The sequence below is a fragment of the Artibeus jamaicensis genome, unplaced genomic scaffold, assembly GCF_021234435.1.
Source record: "Artibeus jamaicensis isolate MK-2021 breed Jamaican fruit bat unplaced genomic scaffold, CSHL_Jam_final contig_685, whole genome shotgun sequence".
Taxonomy (NCBI): Eukaryota; Metazoa; Chordata; class Mammalia; order Chiroptera; family Phyllostomidae; genus Artibeus; species Artibeus jamaicensis.
In genome coordinates, this window is record NW_026521924.1 from 17,657,881 (window position 1) to 17,680,751 (window position 22,871).

Consider the following 22,871-nt stretch of genomic DNA (forward strand, 5'->3'; position numbering starts at 1 on the left):
TGCTCTTATCAGTGTCATGGCCTCCTTGGCTCACCTATTTTTCAGGTACACAAAGTCCACCAGCTGCCTCTCCCTTACCTCAACTGGTTCACAAACTTGAAGTTTAAGAGCTAGAAAGGAATTTACATAATAATTAGTCTAACTTGCCCAAAGAAATGGAGGAAGGGAGGAAGGGAAGAAGGGGAGGGAGGGAGGGAGGGAGGGAGGGAAGAAAACCTACACAGTGGTATTATGACTTGATTCAAGTTACAGACTAAGATTGTGGCAACATCAGGACTACATCCTGATCTTTCAACCACAAGTTATGTGCTTCTTCCACCATATACCAAACTTTCTTCTCACCAGAGGGACACTACCCAACTCATATTCAGTGTATAATTAGCAGAAATATCAGAGCCAAGTGACCCAGTTTATTTCAGGCCAATACTCACCAATTACAATTGTGCTAACTACTCCAAAATGGCTGAAGTCAGAATACCTGATGATGAAATGAGTATATGCTTTGAAAGAACTTCAGCAGCTCTCAACTGTAGTTACACATTATAAGTCATGTTCGGTCTACACTGCAGCCTGAACTTTGGGTATTTAAACATTATCCAGGTAATTCTAATATGCAGCCCAAGTTTAGAACCAAATTTTCATACACTATTTAGTTTGCCTTTATTTATTTATTTAGTTTTAAAGATTTTATTTATTTTTAGAAAGAGAGGGAGAGAAACATCAATGTGTGGTTTCTGCTCACATGTCCCCTACTGGGGATTTGACCTGCAACCCAGGCATGTGCCCTGACTGGGAATTGAACCAGCAACCCTTTGGTTCAATTCACTGAGCCACACCAGCCAGGGCTAGTTTGCCTTTAGATGAGGTGTCTGAATCAGGAGGGAAATGTACTTTAAGAATTTGCCTGAGACTTACAGCCAAGATGGAGGTGTAGGTAAACACTGTACCTCCTTGCACAACTAAAAGGAAGACAACAAATTTAAAAACATAAAACAGCCAGAACTGACAGAAAATGGAACTGTATGAAAGTCTGACAACCAAGGAGTTAAAGAAGAAATATTCATCCAGACCAGTAGGAGGGGCGGAGTCAGGCAGATGGGTGGAGAGGACTTGCAGCAAGGCAGCTGCTGGAAGACCAGAGCAGGCAGTCCCACATTCATGTGCAGATAAACCGAGAGGAACAACTGGGGAGTGAGACACAGCACAAGCCAGGGTTCCAGACGGGAAATAAAGCCTCAAAGTCTCTGACAGAAAACACATGCAGGGGTTGAGGTGGCAGGAGAAACTCCCAGCTCCACAGGGTTCTAGAATGTACTCAAGCCCACCCATCCAGGAATCAGCACCAGAAGCGCCCAATTTGCTTGTGGGTAGCCAGGGAAGTGACTGAAAACCAGCAGAGACTCGAGCACGCAGCATTGTTCCTTCTCAGATCCCTCCCTGACATACAGCATCACAACTCAGGGACACGGGTAACCCGCCCCCTCACCCCCACCGTTGAATACCTAAGGCTTCACCCCTCACTACATAACAGGCAAGTGGAGACAAAAAAAACCCAAATGAAAGAACAGATCAAAGCTCCAGAAAAAATACAACTAAGTGATGAAGAGATAGCCAGCCTATCAGATGCACAGTTCAAAACACTGGTAATCAGGTCCTGGCTGGTGTGGCTCAGTGGATTGATTGAGGGACAGACTGAGAAGCATAGGGTTGCTGGTTCGATTCCCAGTCAGGGCACATGCCTGGGTTGCAGGCCAGGTTCCCCGGTGTGGGGAACGCAGGAGGCAATCACACATTGATGTTTCTCTCCCGGTCTTTCTCCCTCCCTGCCCCTCTGTCTAAAAATAAATAAATAAAATCTTTTAAAAAAAACCCACTGGTAATCAGGATGCTCACAGAACTGATTCATCTTGGTCACAAAATGAAGGAACAAATGAAGGGTATTAAAAGTGAAATAAAGTAAAATATTGGGCCTCTAAATATTGTTAGACATTCATTTCTCTACTAGCTAATTTTGAATGCCATGGCCACACAGTACACATGCTCATTCAACATCGTCTACCATCCCCACTGACTAGTACAGCTACATTGCCATTGTTCACACATGTGCATTCCAGTCCACTCCTTGGCTGCCAGGTTATTATTGATGTTGTGCAAACCATTCTTGTTATATTAGCAATGGCTGGACTTTTTCCAGACAGACCTCATATATCAAGAGAACCCAGAAATAAACCCTATATGTTTAATTAATCTATGACAGAAGAGGCAAGAAATACAATGAGGTAAAGATAGTCTCTTCAATAAATGGTGTTTTGAAAACTGGATAGAGGTACAGAAAAATGAAACTAGGCCACTTTCTTACATTATATACAAAAATAAACTCAAAATGGATTAAAGACAAATATAAGACCTGAAATCATGAAACTTTTAGAAAACATAGGCAATAAACTCTCTGACACTACTCTTAGCAGTATTTTTTGGATATGTCTCCTAAGATAAGGGAAACAAAGAAAAAACAAATAAATGGGATTATATAACACTAAAAAGTTTTTATACAGTGAAGGAAACCATTAACAAAATGAAAAGACAACCTACTGAATGGGAAAAGATATTGGCCAATGATATATCCAACATGGGGTTAATATCCAAGCCATATAATGAACTGACACAACTTAAAACCAAAAAACCCCAGTCTAATTTAAAAATGGGCAGAGGACTTGAACATACATTTCTCCAAAGGGGACACATACATGGCCCACAGACATGTAAAAAGATGCTCAATATCACTAATCTCACCAGGGAAATGCAAATTAAAACCACAATGAGCCCTAGCTGATGTGGTTCAGTGAACTGAGTACCAGACTGCGAGCCAAAGAGTTGCTGGTTCGATTCCCAGTCTAGGGCACGTGTGTGGGTTGCCAGCCAGGTCCCCTGTAGGTGGCATACGAGAGGCAACCACACATTGATGTTTCTCTCCCTCTCTTTCTCCCTCCCTTCCCCTCTCTATAATAAATGCATAAAATCTAAAAACAAAAACAAAAACCCACACACAAAGAGATAATCACCTCACCTGGGTCACAATGGCTATCATCAGTAAATCAACAAACAAGCGCTGGCAAGACTGTAGAGAAAAGGGAGCCCTGTGTACTACTGGTGGGATTGTAAATTGGTGCAGCCACTATGGAAAACAGTATGGAGGTTCCACAAAAAATAAAAAATAGAATTACCATATGACCCTGCAATCCATTTGTGTACTTATCTAAAGAAACCCAAAACACTAATCCAAAAAGATATATGCACTATGTTCACTGCAGCATTATTTACAATAGCCAAGATACAGAAGTAATTTAAGTGTCCATCAATGGACGAATGGATAAAGATGTGGTATATATAATGGAATAATATTTGGCCATAAAAACAGTGAGATCTTGGCTCTGGCTGGGTGGCTCTGTTGGTCGGAGCTTCATCCCATACACCAAGATGCTATGGGTCTGACCCCTGGTCAGGGCATATACCTGGGCTACAAGTTTGATTCTCCAGTTAGGGTGTGTTTGGAAGGAAACTGATTGATGTTTCTCTCTCACACAGGTATAAATCAACGAGCATATCCTTGAGTGAGGATTAAAAAACAATGAAATCTTGCTTATGTTAAGCAAAGTAAGTCAGACAGAGAAAGATAAATACCATGTGATTTCACTTATATGTGAAATCTAAAAAACAAAATAAATAACCAAACAAAACAGAAACAAATTCACAGATACAGAGGACAAACTGATGGTCACCAGATGGGAGGGGGGTGGGAGAATAAGAAAAGGTGACAATGATTAAGAAGTACCAATTGTTGGTTATAAAAATAATCACAAGTCACGGGGATGTAAAGTACAGTATATGGGGTATAATCAATAATATTGTAATAACTATGTATGTTGTCAGATGGGTACTAGACTTACCAGGGCTATCCCTTTACAAGTTATATAAATGTCTAATCACTGTTGTACACATGAAACTAATACAATTCTATACATCAACTGTAACAGAAAAGAAAACAACAACAAAAAATAAGACTACAAACAAATAACACACTTAATATAATGGCTAAAATTTAAAAGAATGATAACATTAAATATTAACAAGGATGCAGAACAGAACTCTAATATTGGTGGGAATATAAAAAGGTATAATCTAGTAGTTTCTTATAAAGTTAAGCATATACTTATCATAGGACCCAGCAACCTCACCTCCAGGTATTTACCCCAAATAAATGAAAACATGTTTACACAAAGACTTGCCTATGAAAGTAACAGCAACTCTATTTCTTATAGCCTCAAACTGAAAGTAAATGGAAAACAAACCAAACTGCCATCAATTAGTAAATCGATAAAATATAGTATTTCCCTACTATATTTGGAATACTGCTCAGCGAGGTCAGAGATGCTGTTAAATATCCTACAATGCACAGGACAGTCTCTGAAACAAAGAATTATCCAGCCCAAATGTCCATGGTGCCAAAGCTGAAAATAAGCTGTTGAAGCTGGGGGAAAGGTACACAGGAGTTACATGATAGTATTCTACTTTTGTATCTCCCTCAATTTCTACAATAAAATGTTTTTTTTTAATATATAAACATTACACAATACAGGAAGCCCTTAATTGAATCTCTCTCTAAAAAGAATATTACTCAAGATTAAAATCTCATTGTGGGAATGACCTTTATGTCTTTGTTCTTGAAGGGGAGAGAGGATAATGCGAAAGGTAGAGAGAAAGAAGAAACTGTTTGATAGAGGGAAGGTAAAGAAAATTTCACATGTTAACCTTCTCCCCACCCCTCTCCCCAATGTCCTATGTAGTCCCAGCCTGGCACTAAGCCATGCTTTCAGTGACAGATGGACTTCTAAGATGACCGCCAATTATTTCAGCCTCCTAGTGTTCACACCCTTGTGTACTATCCTCTCTCTGAGTGTGCGCTGGAATAGTGACTTGCTTCTAACCTATAAAATACAGCAAAGGTGAAGGGATGTCACTTCCACGATTAGGTTATAAAAGAGTGACACTTTGTGTCCCTGGAAGACTATCTCTATTACCTTCTCCATGTGCCATGTTGGAGAGGCCACATGGCAAGGAACAGAGAATAGCCTGCAGCCAATAGCCAGTGAGAAATCAAGGCCCTTAACCCAACATCCCTTGAGGAAGTGAATTCTGTCAACAACCGAGTGAGCTTGCAAGCAATTCTTTCTTCCATCAGGCATTGAGAGGAGACTCCAACCTGCTCTGACACCTTGACTGTTGCCTGTAAGAGACCCTGAATCAGATGACCCACCTAAGCTGTGCCCAGATTCCTAACCCATGGAAAATGCCGTAATAAATTGTGTGTTTTATTAAGCTGCTAAATTTGTGGTAATTTTTAATGTAATAATAAATAAAAAACAAATGCACCCTCCTTGGAAATCTTGCTGAATATTCACTTCCTTTAACATTATTTGGAAATTTCTTTAGAAGTTAGGTACTGGCCTGGCTGGTGTGGCTCAGTAGATTGAATGCTGGCTTGCAAACCCAAAGATCGCTTGTTCGATTCTCAGTCAGGGCACATGCCTGTGTTGTGGGCTAGGTCCCCAGTTGGGGGTGTGCTAGAGGCAATCAATGTATCTCTTGCACATTGATGTTTCTCTCCCTCTCTTCCTTCCTTCCCTTCTCTCTAAAAATAAATAAATAAAATCTTTCAATGAAATAAAAAGTTAGATACTATAGCACATAATCTAACAATCCCACTGCTAAGGATTTACCTAAGATAAGTAAAAACATGTCTATACAAACACTTGTATAAAAATGTTTAGTAGCTTTATTCGTAATTATCAAAATTGGAACAATCTAAATGTCCATCACTGATGAACGGGTAAACAAACATGGATAAATATCAAAATCATTATACTGAATGAAAGCTAGTACAATAAAAGAATATAATGTATGAATATTTATATAAAATTCTAAAAAATGCAAAGCAATATAGTATAGGTGGAGGCGCTGGGAGAGACAAACTGAGAAGGAGCATTAGAAACTTTTTAGGGCCCTGGCTGGTGTGGCTCAGTGGGCTGAGCTCCAGACTGAAAACCAAAAGGTTGCCAGTTTGATTTCAGGTCAGGACACATGCCTGGGTTGCGGGCCAGGTCACCATCTGGGGACATGGGAGAAGCAACTCATCTATGTTTCTCTCTCCCTCTCTTTCTCCTTCCCTTCCTCTATCAGTAAAAATAAATAAATAAAGTCTTTGAAAAAAGAAAGAAAGTTTTTAGGGAAATGAAAATTTTCTGTACTTGACTGTAGCAGTTACTTCATAAGAAATACTATAAACTAATACATTGGTTGAAACTTATCAAAACATGTTTCACTTCAAATGCATGCAGTTTACTGAATGTGAATCATACCTCATTGACAAAAAAATCACTTTCTTTGTTAAGCTTTAATTACATTTAATGCAGCTGATTCTATTATTCTACTTTAGTCCTTAAACAGTATTCTACACATAAATTATCCAAACTGCAGAGAAACCAGGGCTTCTTGAATTCTACAGCAGCTAAAACTTACAGAACATTATTATGTGTCAAGCATTGTTCTGAGTGCTTTATTAACTCAATTTGTATCCCCAACAAACTTATGGAATAGATATAACCCCCATTTTACAAGTGAGGAAATTGGGGCACAGAGAAGAAATTTGCTTAAGGTCATACAGTTAGTAAGTGACAAAGCTGTGATTTGAGACCCAGTAGTCAGATTATAGAGGCTGGGCTCTTCAATACCACCCCATTCAATATCTCAGACCAGTCAAATATTAGGTAAAAGCATACTCTCAGCTCACTAGAGACTGATAGGTTCATTCACTCATTCAACAAATTATTTAAGTATGCAATATATGCAAAGGTATTGTTCTAAATGCTAAAGATACAATGGTGAAGAAAATGCAGACATGGTACTTGCTTTTATGGAGCTTACATTCTAGTAACAACTTAGGTATAAAGCACAGGATTCTTAGATCAAAATATTTATCCCCTTCTTTATATACTTATCTAAATATTTATGCAAAAAAAAAGTTAAGCTGCACAGTGGCCAGATCTGCTTTAAGCAGCAGAGCAGAGGTTCCAAACTTGTCTGTACTCTAGAATCACCTAAGCATCTTTTAAAAATTCCAAAGCTGCCCTGACTAGTGTGGCTCAGGGGGTTGGGCATCATCCTGCAAATTGAAAGGTCCTTGGTTCAATCCCAGATCAGGGCACATGTCTGGGTTGTGGGCCAGGTCTCCAGCTGGGGGCATGCAAGAAGGAACTGATAGATGTCTCTCTGTGTTTCTCCCTCCCCTTTCTAAAAACAAACAAACAAATAAGCAAAACCTTTTGAGAAATAACTAAATAAAAATTCCAAAGCTCAGGCCAATTAAATAACAAATCCCAATGTAGGGGTGTGTGTGTGCGGCGGGGGAGGTAGGGAAATAAAGACATTAGTAATTTGCCAAGCTCCATAGGTGACTCGAATACGAAAAAAGGTTTGGGAAACCAATGAGCTAGGGTTTTTATGTCTGGTTAATAATAAAGTTCATTCATGGTGATGAGATGGGTAGATGAATGAAGAAAACCCAAAACCAAGTATGTACACTTGCCCTTCTCTGAATCAGAGACTTGCAAGGTACTTTTAATTTTTTTTCAATGGTATGAATTGCAAGAGCATCAGAAAGAGGATGCCAAATAAGTAATTATTTTCCTTCTTGGATTTATTCATGACTCCAATCTCATCCAGAATCATGGACAAATAAAACATTCACCTTTTCATCTTTTCTTGGTACTTTCCATGTAATCAATAAAGAATTCTTCCATATTACATATTTCCAACAGAACTGATAAAGACATGATTCAACAACTGCTTTTCAACTATACAGACCTTAACTCAGTCACTTTGGGTCCAATCCACAGGCCAAATGCAGCTTGCCAAAGTGAAATATTCTACAGACACTGAGATCAAAAGGCCTCCTTTTATTTAAAAGTAAAAATTTTTTTACTTTTAACTCTTTTTAACTCAGTCCTTTGTTTAAGTAGATACCAAGTCTTTTACAAATCAAACTTGCATTTGTAGTCATAGAATCAACAGACCTGTGTAAGAACTCTGACCACTCTCAGAAAAGATAGTTAGAGGTTCAGTAGGACCCCTCTCCATTCTATCCAGGACCTAGATGGAAAGGGAAAAGGGCAAAGAGGAAGAAGAGAAACATCAGAAGACTAAACACATAAGTGCAATAAACCTCTTCAAGGTAAAATTTTCATGACTGCCCAAATTCGTTCTCTCTACCACTGTTTCTGCTAATTTCACTCTAGAAAGAGTAGTGAAGACATGGGACTATCTACTGTCTTAAGTCCAGGGTTTTCTTGTTTGTTTGAACAAGCAAAGCTTATCATAATGATCAAGGATGTTTTTAAAAATACATCGGTAGTGATTAAACTAGGGTGATCATTTTATAATTTAATATCCTTATAATTTGTGCACATGTTACACTTTGATTAACAAATATTTAAAAATCGATTCATTTGTCCGAGAGAGATTTGTCCTGTAAGACTCTAATTAAGTAGGGAGCTGAAACAGAGTCCCACTGGGATTACAGGATTTGCCCTACATCACCTACATAGTTAGCTATAGACCTAGTCTTTCTTGTCACTTTCCTGCTCTCTCTGTTGTAAAATTATAAATACGCTGATTATATTTTTTCATTTAACATTTACTTATTTTCTTTAAAAATTTATTACAAATGACAACTGTAAAACAAAAACAAGCAGACAAATAAATGCAAAACACAGATGTCCTGGCTTCACAACTGTGCGCCATCACAGCTGCTGCACCATTCATATAAGGAAATTAAACAAAGCCAAATGCCAATGCAATGATTTCCTAACCTCAATGTTCACTTTTTAAACCGTTTTCATACAGACAAATATCAAATTATTAGCAGTAAAATCAACTGAGTCTATCTTGAGAATAGACTAGCATTATTTATAATAATGAAACAAGGTAACAGAATAGAGAGCTGGGCTGAGCATGGTAGGGTGTGCCTTGAGTTCTAGTCATGATCTTTCCATAAAGCTGTTGTATGATTTTAGGCAGGACACAATCTCTCTGGATCTAATATTCCTAAATTATAAAATGAGAGGATTAATCACTAAGCTAGAGCTAAACAGAATCTTAGGTTCCTTCTAGGTTTAAGAAAACTCAAGAACTATTTATAAAGAATGTTAATTATTATTTTATATGCTTTCATCCTAGAATTCCTACATCATCTGCCTTATAAACCTAAATCTAGAAATTATATTACTTAAGAAATTAAGTTGGCCTTTAACCACACAGCCTTAACTGTTTCAGGATAATTTATAAGGCATTTTAAGTATCGGAATAAACAGCTAACTGTGAACTATCGGAGACAATCTGCCATGTGACAAGTAAAGTAAGACCCTATCTTACCCTCCCTATATCCTCTAGTGAGGTTCTTATAAAACCTCTTCCCAAGTCCAGTGGCCCAAGGGAAAATATACGAAATCTTCAGCCTAATCACAGGAATTTAGTTTCCCGAAGAATTAACAAAATGCCTGTCAAGGATATTGGCATTTCAATACTGTAACAACACTGGTTTACTCTTGGTTGTGATAACAGATAACTTAAGAAATATTAATAAAATTAACTCTTAAACTTCAATTCTGACATATCAGTGTAAGAAACAAAAGATAAATTAGTAAAATATGAAATTTTAGATTCCTAAAACTAGTACTCATCCTGACACAGATATAGTTAATAACCTAATCATGCACATTATAAACCAAAAGAGTAAATCAGAGGCTCAATGAGATTTTCCCTTCTTGTTAGATATCATAGTAAATGGATAAAGTAAAAATTAGAGATAAACTATCTAATATATCATGTTCTTTTTTAAAAACTTTATTTAATTGTTCTTCAAGTAGTTTTCTGTCTTTTATACTCCCATCCCAGCCCACCCCCCTGCAGTGCTCCCCACCTCCCTCCCATTTCCACCCCCCCTTAGTTTTTGTCCATGTGTCCTTTATACTAGTTCCTGTAAATCCTTCCCCCTTTCCTCTGAAATTCCCTCCCTTCTCCCCTCTGATCACTGTCAGCCTCTTCTCTATTTCAGTGTCTTTGGTTATATTTTGCTTGCTTGTTTTTGTTGTTAAAATTCCTATTAAAGATGAGATCATATGGTATTTGTCTTTCAACGCCTGGCTTATTTCCCTCAGCATAATGCTTTCCAGTTCCATCCATGCTGTTACAAAGGGCAGGAGCTTCTTCTTTCTTTCTGCTGCATAGAATTCCATTGTGTAAATGTACCATAGTTTTTTGATCCATTCATTTACTGATGGGCACCTAGGTTGCTTCCAGCTCTTGGCTACTGTAAATTGTGCTGCTATGAACATTGGGGTGCATAGGTTCTTTTGGATTGATGTTTCAGGGTTCTTAGGATATAATCCCAGCAGTAGAATCACTGGGTCAAAAGGCAGATCCATTTTTAGTTTTCTTAGAAAATTCCATACTGTTTTCCATAGTGGTTGTACCAGTCTGCAATCCCACCGACAATGAACTAGGGTCCCCTTTTCCCCACAACCTCTCCAACACTTGTTGTTTGTTGCTTTGTTTATGATGGCCATTCTGACCGGTGTAAAGTGGTATCTCATTGTGGTTTTAATTTGCATCTCTCTGATAGCTAGTGATACTGAGCATCTTTTCATGTGTTTCTGGATCCTCTGTATGTCCTCCCTGGGGAAGTGTCTGTTCAAGTCCTTTGCCCACTTTTTAATTGGGTTGCTTGTCTTCTTAGAGTGGAGTCGTGTAAGTTCTTTGTATATTTTGGAGATTAAACCTTTGTCTGAGGTATCATTGACAAATATGTTTTCCTATACAGTTGGTTCTCTTTTTATTTTAATACTGTTTTCTTTTGCTGTGAAGAAGCTTTTTATTTTTATGAGATCCCATTCGTTTATTCTTTCCCTTCATGTTCTTTTTTTTTTAAAGATTTTATTTATTTACTTTTTAGAAAGAGGGGAAGGGAAAAAAAGAGGGAGAGAAACATCAATGTGTGAGATCTACATCAATTGGCTGCCTCTTGCATGCTCCCAACTGGAGAACCTGTACACAACCCAGGCATGTGCCCCTACCAGGAATCAAACCTGCGACCTTTCGTTTTGTAGGTCAGCACTCAGTCTACTGAGCCACAGCCAGGGATACATCATATTCTAATTATAAACACCACCATGTTCTTTCAATCATAAAGCTACAAAAAAATAATAATAATATGTTTGGAGCATCAGTCTTTTAATCTATGACATATAAGTGACATACGAATGAAAAGTTGACCAAATCCTATCTACAGCCATACCACCCTGAATGTACCCAATCTCATCTGAAAAGCTGACCAAATCCTACAATCTAGGAATAAAAAAATTCTCTAAAAATACTTTGACAAGACACTGAGCAGAGTAAGAACTAAAGAGACCTTGGCAATAATTTGGTCCAATACCCTCATGGAACAGATGAAAAAATTAAGGTTCGAGTCAACAATTTGTCCAAAACTTCTTAGTAGTAGGGAAACTTCCTATGTGACACTTCTCTACAAGTGAAATACTTTATATTAAAGAAACTAGAACCCTGGCTAGGGTAGCTGAGTGGACTGAGTGCCAGTCTGTGAACCAAAAGGTTGGGGGTTCAATTCCCAGCCCGGGCCCCAGTTGGGAGCATAGGACAGGCAGCTGATTGATGTATCTCCCACACATCATTATTTCTCTCCCTCGCTTTCTCCCTCCCTTCCTCTCTCTAAAAATAAATAAGTAAAATCTTTAAAAAACAAAAAACTATCATAAGATCCTCTCAAAGAAATGACCTATTGTATTACAATCCGTATTTTTTGTTAAATTATATTGTACTTTCACTATATTCTGAAACTTTACACTTATCTTTTATAACAATGCACTAATTTTTCCACTGAGTAAAATTTTAAAACGCATAGTACAAACACTTGAAAGGAAAATACCAAATCTTCACTAAACAAATGGTCAAATAAGATGAAAATTAGATAAAATGAGATTTAAAAAAATAACCATCAATGATAAATATGTGTGTGTATATATTTATTTATTTATTTGCAGGTTACAAAGAAAATAAATGCAACTTCACAACAAAGAGACCTGGTAGTCGCAACTTGAACCCTGGGACTGAAATTACCATTGATAGTGGAAAAACCTAACATTTATGTACCTTGTAATATCATGCAATATGAAGAATATTTATTAATTATCTTTGCCAAAATGTTTAACTAGAATATAATCAAGTCTTTAAACCTTCCAGTTTAGGGAGATAAAAAGAATAAAGAAACAAGTTAAACACCACAAAGAAAACAGAAAAAACCAGAAGAGGAAAATTCAGCAAAACTGCTCTGGTCTTAATGCCATGGGGGGAAAAGGTGAGGGAGCAAATGGGAATTGTTACAGGTTTTTAAAGAACTATAAAAATAACAACATGCACATGGAATGTATGGTACTTAATATGATTCCACTTTGAACATTTTGGAAATAACTGGAGAAACTTAATACCACTTGATGTTAGGTAATACTAAGGAATTGCTAATAATTTTGTTAGGTGCGTGAATGGTACTGTGATTACATAGGAGAATGTTATTTGTAAGAGATGTATTTTAAGGTAGGGGGTGGGTTAGGGTAGGGGAGAATAATAGGGGAAAAACAAGGACAACTGTAATTTAAAAACAATTTTAAAAAGAATTAATAGTAAATAAAAAAGTAGAACCCCTCCAAATAAAATGAAATAAAATTAAATTAAGTATCTAAAGGCATAATATCATGATGGCATTATTTTAAAAAGATTTAACAGCCCTGACCAGGTGGGTTTGGTTGGAGTGTTGTCCTATACACCAAAAGGTTTGCAGGTTTGATTCCCAGTCAGGACAAATACCTAGGTTGTGGATTTGATCATTTGATCCCTGGTTGGGGTCACAGGGGAGGCAACTATGTCTCTCTCACACAGATACTTCTCTCTCTCTCTTTCTCTCCTCCATCCCCCTTCCTCTCTCTCTAAAAATCGATAAAACATATCCTCAGGTGAGGAGTTTTTAAAAAAGGTTTAACATAATTAGTATATTATTAAGCATATGGCAACATACTAAATATAGGCAGTGGGTAAAAGGGTGTTCATTATACTACTTCTGGGTGAGTTTTTCTGTACGTTTAAAATTTCTATAGTAAAACTTTAAAATATCAAACCCCCCCCCCAAAAAAAACTGTGATGTACCACTATTATACTGGAAGAAAAAAATGTGAAATCTAATATAAGCTAGTGGTTAGTGGCAATATAAACTGCAAGGTGTTCCAAAGAATACTTTGATAATATGGTTAAATACCTAAACCCAACTGAATCATTTCAGAGAAAACACTCTATGAAAAAATAGAGGAAAAAATTTATAAAGAGGTGTTACAGCAGTACAATTTAGAATTGCAAACCCAAAATAAAAACAAACTGGCAATTACCCAAATCTAAAATAACCAAAAAGTATCTAAACTTTGGTTATTATGTATCCATTAAAAACAACTATATAGACAAGTGAAAAAGTGCATGAATATATTGCCAAATGAAAAAAGTCTATTAAAAAACTATACAAATTAAATTTGTAAAGGCTATATGTATATGGTAATGACTAGGAAGTTATGTACACATTTGTAATACTTAAATATAATTTTAAAAATTTCATTAGGACACATGTTCTCAGAGAAAATATGAACAATGTGAATAAAGAATCAGGAAAAACAGGGTAGGCACAAATAAGAAAAAGCACCTCAGGACTATTGTTGACCATGATCTGAATGAACATTCACAATTTGAATACAGTCCTATTGTGGACAAAAGGTCAACTATCATTAAAAGGACAGAGAAAAAGAGTATCATTGGTTTATACTGTACATAATCTTCAGTTCTTACCATTAGTCAGGTGTCTTAAAAAGATGTGAAAAAACTGAAAAGGGTTCAGAGAAAAATTAAGACATAAAAATAGGATGGAAAAACGGTGATTTTGAAGAAAAGGTTGAAAGAAAATGTACAGCAACATGACTATTATTACTGATATCTGTGGAGAGGCTTTTGAATAGAGACCCTAAAAAGCTGATCTATTTCAATGCTCATAGATGACTAAGAGGCTAATAAAAACCCTCAGTTTGTTGTCATGGTTTTTGTTGTTTTATTTTTGGTTTTGATTTTTTCCTAAAAGGGATTTCTTGACTGGTGAAAAGTTACTGGCATAGGCAAATGAGGGAAGCTGGGTGTGTTATATCATCAACCATCTGTTTTTCCTCAAGTTGTCTACTTATCCACAATCCTGCTCATAGAATCTCCCTAAAGCTTGAATTATCCGTTCAAAGCTTGAATTAGTTATCCACCATTTCAAAATTCTGCAGTGCCGTCTTGCTCCCACACACTACCTACTCAGAACTATTCAAATGTCCCAGATCTGCCATTTAGGGCCCCAAGAAACTACTCTGGATTTATCTCCCCACAACTCTTCGACACACCAGCAAGCCACACTTCTCACTATTTCATTTCCCAAATATTCCTTATTCTTTCCTATGTCCATCATTCTCTTTGGTTCCTCTCTCCTTGTTGCAATCTTACCTTTCCTTTTATTTAGTAAATTTTATTTTTTTAAATCCTCATTCAAGGATATGTTTTTATTGATTTTAGAGAGAAAGGGAAGGAAAGAGGGAGAAGAAAGAGAGAGAAAGATGACCTGTTTGCCTTCTGTACACACCCCGACCACAGATCGAACCTGCAACATTTTTGTGTACGGGATGACACTCCAACCAACTGAGCCACCTGGCCAGGGCCTATTTAGTAAATTTTAACTTAATACCTCTTTATCATGTCACCTGTTATTAGTTGAATTGTGTTCCCACAAAAGATATATTGATATAAATCCCAATCCCCCAGGACCACAAAACGTGACCTGATTTGGAAACATGGTCACTGCTGATGTACTGTTTTTGCCCTATATAATGCATACCCACATTTTTATGCACATTATACACAGGATTATTATACCCATGGTATATAATCAGTATACCATGTATATTGAGCATCCTTATTTTTCCTTCAAAAATTTGGGCAAAACCTGTGCATTACACACAGCAAAATATGGTATATAGTGAAGAGGACGTCATACTAGAGTTGGGTAAGCCCTTACTCCAATATGACTGATATTCCTACAAGAAGAGGGAAATTTGGAGACATACAGGGAAAATGCCACGTGACAACAGAGGCAGAAAGAAAAGTGATGCAGTTGCAGACCAAGAAACACTGATGGAAGCTAGGCAAGGAAGAGGCAAGGAAGGGTTCCAATCAAACTCGTAGAGGGAACATGGCCCTGCTGAAACCCTGAATTCAGGTTCTAGCTTCAAGAGCTGTCAGAGATTAATTTCAATTTATTTTGTTTTTTTTTCCACCACCATTTATCCCCCCTGTACTCCCCCTTCCCCTCACATAAATTTTTGTTTTAAGTCATCCAGTTTGTAACCATACCTGGGAAAGTAATACACCATCTTTTCCATGAAGCCTGCCCTCATCCTTAAATTGAAGTGCTCTCTCTTTTCTGAATTCCCATAGCACTTACTATCTCATTTAAATCATGGTTTTTCCCTTCTTTTTATTTATGTTCACATCATTTCCCCAGATGAATGAGTTTACTGAGAGGCAGAAACTAATTACTCATCAACTATATACATCTTTCAATGCTGGCAGGCAGTCAACATATACTGACTATACTAATTAAACTCTTCACACTTATTCTAATCTCCATGTGTCTGAATGAATCATCTCCTCATTCACTGAATAGTAACAAAACCTAAAAGAACTCAGTTAAAGGTTCATTTTCTTTAGGAAGTATTCCTAGATTCAACTTTAATTATATTAGTTCTACCAACATATTTCACACTGATATATGCATGCATGTATATGCACAAACTGTTGTTAATATCCACAATGAGAATGTTTAACAAATCCATTATATAAGGTATACTAAGCTGTCTCTATTAAGTCTAGTCAGATGATGGTTTACCTATCTTTCCACTTTCACTGATTATTTGGTATTAACCACAGCGTCTGTGAATTTCTCCAAGTGTTTCAATTTTTTAAGTCTGTATTTTATAGGAGAAACAACCTTACTTCCATATAACATTTAAAATTATGGCAAGGGACTTAATCTAATGAATAATTTCCCTCAGTAAAAATCCAAAACAGGAATCTGACTCACAAATTTACAACTATTTCTTCCTGTGAGAGACAGCTGTTGTCTGATCTTTAGAAAATGTATATAAATGATACTATGGAATTAATATTAGTTCTATATTCAATGGTTAAATATCAGTAAAGGAGCTGGTTAATAAGAACTTTTACTGTCTTCTTGTGCGTGGGGTGGGTGTGAGGGTGTGGGGGATTTGGATCTGCTTAATGCAAAATGTAAACCTAAATACCTATTTGAAATATAAATGCCATCTGAATTTGACTGAATCATTAGCTGACATCGTTTTTTCCCAGCTTTATTGAAATATAATAAACATAAGTTGTGTATGTTAATTAAGGTGTACAAGATAGATACATGTACATATTGAAAAATATATAGCAAATGTAACAATAAGGTTAGTTAGCACATCTATCACCTCACATAATTACTTTTTGTGTGTGCTTAGAACATTAAGATCTACTCTCTTAACAACTTTCAACTACATTAGTATTGTTAGCTCTAGTCACTATGCTGTATGTTAGGTCCCCAGAACTTACTCACCTTATAACTGGAAGTTTGTGCCCTCTGACCAACACCTCCCCATTTTCCCTGCCTCCCAGCCCCCAGTAACCACCATTCTACTCTGTTTCTATGAGTTTAGCTTTTTAACTGACATACTTAACATTAATTGATCATCAATAGTCTACGTAATTCTTTGCACGTTAAAGATGACGTTGGTTCTGATTTTTTGCTTTATAGGGCTTATATATAAAATATAGTTTATCACTAAATTCCAGGGCTGCATTACCCCCTCTAACAAAGTCCTAGTACTCCCTTTATGTACATATTTATTTATCTCTACTCATTTATTAATTAACTCAGCAAATGTTTATTGAGCTCATAAGCAGCCACCTTGCCTTTTTAGAATAAGGTGAGACACAAAAAGATTAAATTTTTAAAATAAATAAATGTGCAAGATAACACACTAGGCAGACATTGGAACCACAAGGAGGGAGGCAGGAACAGATAGGCACAAGCCCAGCCAAGGAACACCCGATCTAGTGAGGAGTGAGCGAGCAAACTAGTTCATTCTATCTCTCTCCTTTCTCCTCGTGCTGTTCCTTACACTTCATGACCAAGCTTCTTTTCCTAATGTACAGCTTTAATTATGTTACCATATGGCTAAAAACTATTAAAGACTCGTTACTTAGTCAATTAAATCCAAACTTCCTAGCCTGGAACTGAAAAGGATTCATAGCCTTTCATGATTCAGTTGTATAGCACATGAAAACTAAGACAACAAGCTTTGGACTGCCTGTACTCAAGTTCTTTCTCCATCAATCATTAGCTCTATGCTGCCCTGGCTGGTGGGGCTCAGTGGATTGAGTGTCAGCCTGCCAAGGGGTTGCTGGTTCAATTCCCAGTCAGGGCACATGCCTGGGTTACAGGCCAGGTCCCTGGTGGGGGATGTGTGAGAGGCAACCACACATTGATGTTTCTCTCCCTCTCTTTCCCTCTGTCTAAAAATGAATAAAATTTTTAAAAATTGTTAGCTCTATGCCTCAGTCTCTTTATCTGTAAAAAAAAATTAAAAGTAGTGTCTATCTCACAGGATTGTTGCCTGGTTTAAATGAAACACTACTATAAAATGCTTGGCCCACTATCTGGCAAATAGTATGCATGCAAAAATGTGGCCTTCTACTATTATTATTGCTGCTATTGTTCAATTTCAATTTCCAGCCTTAACTCTCAACAGCAGCCCTGTTATAACCTTGTTCTCCAGCCAAACTGGACTCTTTACTTTCTCCTCAACATCCATCTCTACAATCATACTTTCACTCAGCCTGCAAAAACCTGCCTCATCTCCAAGTGTTATGATCCTAACCATTCTTGGCAGCTCCACTCAAGCACTACCTCTTCCAGGTACCATTCTATGATATCCCAGGTCCATCGCACCTTACACAAAATCCACATGACACTTAAACCCTGGCTAGACTCATCCTCATATCCTACAGAGTCCCAGCCAAATGTACATGGTAGGGCGCAATAAAGGTTTGACAAATGAATGAATTCCTAAATTTCCTACCTCTCATCCAACTGTTCTCTTGGAAAACAGCTCTATATAAGTAAAAAGATCTCTTCTGTAGTATTTCATAAAGCTGACCAGCTAATTAATAAATGTGATAATAATTAATTCTTCTATTATCAATGTGGTAATTTCTAATGTAGTACCCAGCACATAGTAGATGCCTAAATATTCAGGGATTTGAACTAAATTTCACCTCATCTTTTAATTTCAGTTATTTTATTCATTATGTTAAGTATGAGTCAGCCTTAGAAACAGATTTTAGTTTTTCCTGCCCACAAACTCATTTGTCAAATTTCTGTCCTGACCCTATCCCAATATGTCATTTATTGATTTAGGAGAGATAATATTTAAAACCTCGGTAAGAACCAGAAAATTAAATGCCTACAGGGTGATAAAAGTAAATGTGCAAAGCAAGTGAGTATGAGGATCATGAAGGAAACCAGGAACTACATATCCACCTAAAAGCTTCAGCTTTTATAGTATTGTTTGAGAGAATGTGGGCTTGGTGTTGAAAGATCTTCTAATTTTTCAAGATGTTAGAAACTCAGAAATTTATATAAATTTTTTAGACATTAAAAATACTGTATGAACCCTAGCTGGTGTGGCTCAGTGGACTGAGTACCAGCCTACAAACCAAAAGGTCCTGGGTTCGATTCCTGATTCCCTGGTCAGGATTGCAGGCCAGGTCCCTAGTTGGGCTCTGGGAGAGGCAACTGATCAATGTTTTTCTCCCTCTCTTTTCCCTCCCTTCCCCTCTCTCTAAAAATAAATAAGTAAAGTCATAAAAAATATATTGTATGAGGTGTACAAAAAATATATTGTATGAGCCAAACAAAAGGTGTCTGCAGGTCAAATCCAAACACAGGCTGCCAGTTCGCATACACTGCTGAAGTTCTCTATAGAATAAGTGTTAGGGTGGGAGGAGTTCCATTTCAGCCGACAGTCTAAGGAAGCACCTAAAACCAGGACGACCTAGAAGCATCTCCTACAATCCTTAGCCTAGCTCTCAACCATTCTGTATTGTCCTGAAAACCAAACTAATTCTACAATTATGTTGAGCATATCAAGCCTCACCTCTGTGCTTACTGCTAGGAATCAGATATAACAATAATGCTAAATAACAGGTAACATTACTGAGCAATTTCTAGGTGCCACACATTCCTACATATTATATGAACTAACTCACTTAATCTTCATGACAACCCTATAAGTTAAATACTATTATTCTAGTTTAAAGGTCAAGAAACAGAGGCAACTTGTCCAAGGTAACAAATTAGCAAGCAGTGGAGCTAGAATTAGAACCTCAGAGTCCACCAAAAGAACTCACAATTTGAAAACAAAAGCCACTCAATAAATGGTGCTGGGAAAATTAGTTGTACATGGGGAAAAAAATGAAACCAGACCATACCTGAAACCACACACAAAAGTCTACTCCAGATGCATTACAGATCTAAACATCAAAAACAAATCAGTACGGATTCAAGAAGACAATATAAAGAATAACCTCAAAATCTTGGTGGGGGGGGATAGACTTTATTAAAATTCAGAATTTCTTTTTAAGAAAAGACAAAGAGATTTAAAAGGTTAACATCAAAATGGGAAATGGTATCTGTAATACATATAACCAACAAAGGATTAATAATCAGAAAAAATAAAGAAATCTTTTGAAAAACACGACCCCAAATAGAAAAACGGCAAAACAAGCCCCAGCATTGTCTAAACTGTAAAAATCTGGCATTACCATAGTTGCCACACAGCAGAACTAAGAACAGCAGACCTTGGCGTCACTGACTGATATAAAATATTCAGGGGTCTATGTCACGCTGCTGGTACACAGAGCATGCAGGACTGGCCAGAAGGACAGAGGACAGAGCCAAAATGGTTATTCTCCATCATACAGAAACTAGAATGCTAAACAGAAGTTGAACACTCAACATTAAGACACACACAGATCAGGAACTGGCAAATGTCTTTGTTAAGGGCCACACAGTAAATATTTTCAGCTTTGTAATAAGCTACATATTCTGTCACAACCACTCAACTCTACCATTGGTAGTGTGAAAGCAGCCAAAGACAATATGTTAATAAATAAGTGTGCTAGTGCTCCAATAAAACTTTACATAAATAGGTGGCAGGCCATATTTGACCCGTGGGCCATAGCTTGTGGACCCCTGCCGCAGTTGTGATTTCCCTACACTCTAGGAATATTTCCCCTATATTTCCCTGACTTTTATGTCTGCTGACACCTCTAATTTCCTGAAGCAAAAACTACACATTCAACAGTTTTGCAATGGTTTCCAAGTCAATTACTGACAAAAAACACCTTCTCCCTTATTATCTGTGACAATTCTCACCTCATTTTCCTTTCATCTATTTAACCTCTTTAACAGCCACCATTCCAAACTAGGAATCTAAAACACTCTCTCACCCTTCACAATATCAATTATCAACACCTGCAAATTCTAATGTTGTTCAATGCTCCAAGTCTCTGCCTTAGTTCAAGTCCTCACTACTTCTTCCCTGCTCTCCAGTTCACCCTCCTACTAAACATCCATTTGTCTCTTAAAAATTAAATCTAATCTTACAGCCCCTTCCTCAAAGACCTTGAAAATGCCTCTGATCAGCTAAGGATTCAGTCCAAACTCCTTAGTAAAATCCTTCAGGACCATATTCTAATCAACCTTCCCTGTCTCATTCTCCATTCTTCTCTCTCCTCCCTTCCTCCTTCTCTCTCTCTCTCTCTAACACACACACACACACACACACACACACACACACACACACACACACACTTTGGCCACATTCAGTCACATTCCCTAAAAATGCACGACTCTGCCTGGAATACTTTTCTCTCCAACTTTCCATCTAGCAAACTCCTTCACATTTCATGGCACCCTTTCACAAAACCTTCCCTGATTCCTAGAGCAGAGACATGCCCACTTGTGTGTCCATACAACCCTTAATAACTCTCCTCTGGCATTTACAACTGTTTACATGTCTACTTCTCTCATGGGACTGAATAACCAAAGTGAAAAGACACTGCCCTAAAGTCCTCTGAATCCTCAAAGTTTACCATAATGCTTCACATGCAGTTGACATCTAGCACACAGTAAATGTATGTTGAATGGAAGACATACTTTGTGGTAGGGACAGGGTTTCATAGACAGGAGTCCACAGATAGAATTCAGGGGGTGGGGGACCCATGAACTTGACTAAGAAAATGAATTCTACCCTGGCTGGTGTGGCTCAGTGGGTTGGGTGCTACCTCACAAACTGGAGGGTCAGTGGTTCAATTCCCAGTCAGGGCACACGTCTGGGTTGCTGGCCAGGTCCCCAGCTGAGGAGCATGCCAGAGGCAACAGATCAATGTTTCTCTCTCACGCATAAATTTCTCCCCCTCTCTTCTTCCCTTCCCCTCTCTCTAAAAATAAATAAATAAAATCTTTAAACATACACAAAAAAAGAATAAAAATTCTGTCTCTCCCTTGCTCTCTAAAATCAATAAAAACTATCATATTTCAATATAATTGGTTTTCTTTATCATTAACTGTATTTTGTTTTATGTTATTAAAAATACATAAGCTTCACTAGATGTTAGCAGGGCCCATGGCACAAAGTTGGGCCTTCCTGAGTTAGAAAGACCCAGAACAAATGAATCATGTTGCTTTATATACATATGGTATACATACACATATTGAATGTATATTGAAAATCTTATTGTTATGAACATCCTCATAACCTTTTTGTTGAAAGTTCTTTTTGGCCTTAGCAGGGTAGCTCAGTTGGTTAGGTTGTAGGGGGTGAGGGCGAATACAAGAATCAACTAATGAATTCATCAATAAGTGGAACAAATTTATGTTTCTCTATCTCCCCCCTCTCTAAAATCAGTAAATTAAAAAAAAAGTTAAGTCCTTTTTGACTGTATGGGAGCCCCAGAACTCTATCCTGATTGATTTGCATAGTTTTCCCTCAGAACTCTCCCACAGCCCATCTGAACTTTCAATTCTTCCCTTTAACTGAAGTTAGATCACGATAGTGATCCTGGGTGTCTACCACTACCCACTTTATTAAAAGGCTTTTTATGTCCCTTTATTGTATAATAAACACCTAGAAGAGAAGGAGCATCTCTTAAAACTCTAGAAGTTAGAGTCAAAAAGGTCCTGAAAATAACTTTCCACAAATGGAGGTAGGCTGGAAATGATCAAATAGCTGGTTACCTATACTTTTTGTATCCCCCTCAGCCTCTGAATTGACAAACACAAACTTATGACAGAAAAAAAATAGTTCTTTGACATAAGCTGCTATGTTTGACTTAACATTTTTCTGCCTGCTAGCATATTCATCTAAGGCAGTGTGTTGAATGAGGCAGAAGACCTGAGTGCCAGTAGCTCCCCTGCCAATAACTTTTAAGATCTTGAGAAGTCAACTTCACCTTTCTATATATGTCTCTCATAAAATCACCTGAACTTGCTACAGGAT

At 37.3% G+C, this 22,871-nt stretch overlaps 1 protein-coding gene across 8 annotated transcripts in view; it reads right to left on the bottom strand.

Moving 5' to 3' along the window:
- The window catches only part of NCOA6 (nuclear receptor coactivator 6), a 95,400-nt gene that overhangs the window by 71,428 nt on the left and 1,101 nt on the right, over positions 1-22,871 (bottom strand). The window contains exon 2 of one of the 8 annotated variants that reach the window (XM_037164655.2): positions 8,130-8,205. The exons of the other annotated variants lie outside the window; for them this stretch is intronic. The gene's annotated coding sequence lies outside the window, so the exon portion shown is untranslated. The remainder of the gene's footprint in view (positions 1-8,129; positions 8,206-22,871) is intronic. 8 annotated transcript variants of the gene reach the window in all.